The sequence below is a fragment of the Dendrobium catenatum genome, unplaced genomic scaffold, assembly GCF_001605985.2.
Source record: "Dendrobium catenatum unplaced genomic scaffold, ASM160598v2 fragScaff_scaffold_665, whole genome shotgun sequence".
NCBI lineage: Eukaryota > Viridiplantae > Streptophyta > Magnoliopsida > Asparagales > Orchidaceae > Dendrobium > Dendrobium catenatum.
In genome coordinates this window covers 2,141,437-2,144,767 of record NW_021319127.1, presented here as the reverse complement: position 1 = coordinate 2,144,767, position 3,331 = coordinate 2,141,437, and positions in this window count along the sequence as shown.

The window sequence follows — 3,331 nt, the reverse complement described above, 5'->3', positions numbered from 1 at the left end:
CTTGATTTGAGTACATTTCGGAGTTGAATTGAAATTGAATTGAATTGATTTCGATTCAAATTGATCGATAGGTTCGAGTCGATACTACGTCATCAGGTGTCCACCTAAGGGAAATCCTACAGGTGCGACATCTACACTAGGCTAGGAAGACCTAGATGCTAGAATCAAATACGGGGAAATTGACCTCGAATTATGAGGTCAACACATTGTAGAGGACAAATCGTCATGACCATGAGTATCCAAATTCTGTCAGGATCTCCTAAAGAACTCTAACTCTACACAAATGAGGGAGAAGACATCAGAACGACATCTCTCAAGAAAGTTAGAAGAGATATACCCGCTGTAAAGTGTGTAGAGGGGCGATCTCATTCCAAAGGAGTAAAAAGAACTCGAGTCGCGAGGGGGAACCTAGCCTACAGAAGGTAGGACTACGCCTGATAAAAATGATCCTCAAAGAGGCTACAATAGTGAACCCATACTAACTGATGGGGACCCTGTAAGAGGTAGAAACAAGATCAAAACATCCAAAGTACCGCTCCGACAGCTAGGAGTCAGATCTCAATGGGAAAACAAGTGGTAAAAGTATCTGTAATAGCTGACTCTCTACTAGAGGATCAAAACTCAAGGAAAAGGTGGTGGTAGCATCTAAGGTGTGATGCTCTGTATCACCAGATAAGAAGAAAAGAGTCAAAGTAGCGAGGGAGCATCCTCTCCACAAAGGGTAACAATTCTTAAGTAAGTAAAATCTCATAGTGGTAATACCCAAACAAACTAGTGGGACCCTATGAAAAGTAAAAGTGACCTCAACACATTCATAGGACTAATCTGGCGACTGAGCCTAGTGCATGAATGGTAAAATGGGTCACGACAAGCAGTAGTAAAACTGATCTTCTGCTAAAAGATCAAAGTTCTCAAAGTGGTGATGTTAGTATCCGGGGCAAGGTATACTACACCACGAGGAGGAAAGCAGATCTAGGTAGTGAAAGGGATTCACCTACTACCTAAGGATGGTAATCATGTATAGAAGTGAAGTATCATCAAAAGGGTCATAGTGGTAAAGCCTACCCTGATCGAGCAGGACCCTGTGGGGAACAAAAGCAATGAGACAATATTCATTGGGCTGCTCTAGCAGCTAAGAGTAGGGTATGAATATTAAAGTAAGCTGGTGAAAGAAACCAAGGAGTCAGTCTTTCCATGGAAAATTGGAGCTCCTGAAACTGTGGTGCTAACACCTGAGAACAGATGTACTACATCACAGCACAACTCTGAGGTGACAAGGGAGCACTCCTGACACCTAGTATGATAATCATGAGTGAGATCTATGATTATCAGTAGGTCACAGTGGTAACACCTACCCTAATCAGGTAGGACCCTGTGCGAAGTGAAAGTAACACTATCACATTCATAGAACCACTCTGGCAGCTCAGAGCAGTGTATGAATGGGAAGGTAGGCTACCAAAAGAGGGCAGCAGGGGGCGATCTTTTCTCAGAAAGACCTAAGCCCATGAGGCAGTGATGTTAACATCTAAAACACCACGTACCACATCACTAGCAAAGAAAAACATTTAGAACTATATGGAATTATAACCAACTCAGTGAGAACTCAACCTTGAAGAGACCACCAAAGTGCTTCCAAGAGAGAGGAAAGAAAAGTTTGGCGAATTTGGGCTCTTATAAAGTTTCTTGATACACTTTGTGTATCTTTTACTTTTGGCGCTTTGCACATCTTTTCATTTTTTGTAACAAGCTTCCTTTTTCAAATCTCTAAAAGAAAACTATTTCTCAGTTTTAAGATCATCTTCCAAGTGCAAGAGAAGAAGACTTACTTCTCTTGGACAAGGAAGAATGATATACAAAACAAATCATATCCTCTAATAAGAATGAATAGCCTGATTAAAAAAAAATTATGAAGTTTTTTTTATTAATATACTATAGTTATCTATAAGATAGAGAATCACAAGATAATAGAGAAAAATTTTACTTCTAAATCTAGTTTCAATTTGAAAAATATTTTAATTCAAAAGAAGAAATATCTCCACCCATGGGATGGGATAGAGAGATCATACCCTTTTATGAGTCATCACTATAAAGCTAGTAGAACTAAAAGAAGTGAGAGAGTCATCCTAATAAAAAAAAATCATCTTATTTTCTTTTATTGATTAATCATCAATAGAAGGAAGAACGAGGTCCTTCAGCCTAAGTGCTGGTAGGGGGCCTATCTTCCCTCATTAGGTTACAACTATTTTTTTTATCTCTCTTAGTACAAATAAAAGTGAAAGGAAAATGTGCTCATCTAGTACTATAATAGAAGAAAAAAAAGAAAGATAAGTGCTAACAAAGAAGTTGGAGGGGCAACTGTCAACTTTGCCTTGGGAGACCTCATCTCAACTACCTCTGAACTCTATACAGCTTACTCAATCATCTGCTATGTCTTCTTGGAGAGTGCTAGCTGCCACTCTCCCTACGAACTGTGGAGTGATCTGCCACTACTACCCTGACTGGAACTCTGACTGTCACTGTGACTGGAACTGTGGCTGGGACCAAAGATCCTCTGAACTGTCTGGGTAACCTTATCTAAAGGTTGTACCAAGCCACTGTCCTAGAGCTTGATCTTCCCGCTGGCCATCTGAGTCTGTAAGTGTAAGACTGTGGTGTCCGTAGCTACTGATCTCTGAGACCCTCCTGCCCTGGGGTCTTTCTGCTCATCCTAGTCCTCAGGCTCTCTCTGCTCATTCGAGCGACCTCGACGGGTAGTCTCACAGACCCGATATACTGGTATGTCCTCATCTGACTCATCCTCGAATGAGTCATCCTCTAAAAAAATCCGACGAACTGCCTCTATATAGGGACTCATAGGGGAGGTGATCCTATGAGTACTTGGAGCTAAAGGTGTCTCAACTCGATCCGGTGACCCAACAAGAGTAACTACTGCATCCTCATCACAAGTCATCAGGACCACTTCGGACCCGGGAGAAACTGCTACATCCATCTGATCTACTGCATCAGCCTGCTGCACTGCCTCTGCCAACTGCACTGTCTCATCAGGTCGTGCTGCCTCGACTAACTGTACTGACTGTACTAGCTCAACTGGTCGTACTGTCCCCACTGATTGTACTAGCTCAGCAAGGGTGTCCGCCTGTCGACGTCTCCAAACACGTCTACTACAACGGGGCTCTACACGGGTAACTGGCTGCTCTGGAGCTAACACTACTGAAATGACCTGAGGCCGGGAAGGCTCCTGCTGATGTCTCCGTCCTTGACAACATGGGCGTCATCCTACCACAGGAGCAACTGCTAGCGGCCTAGCAACTGGAACTGTCTGCACTGACTG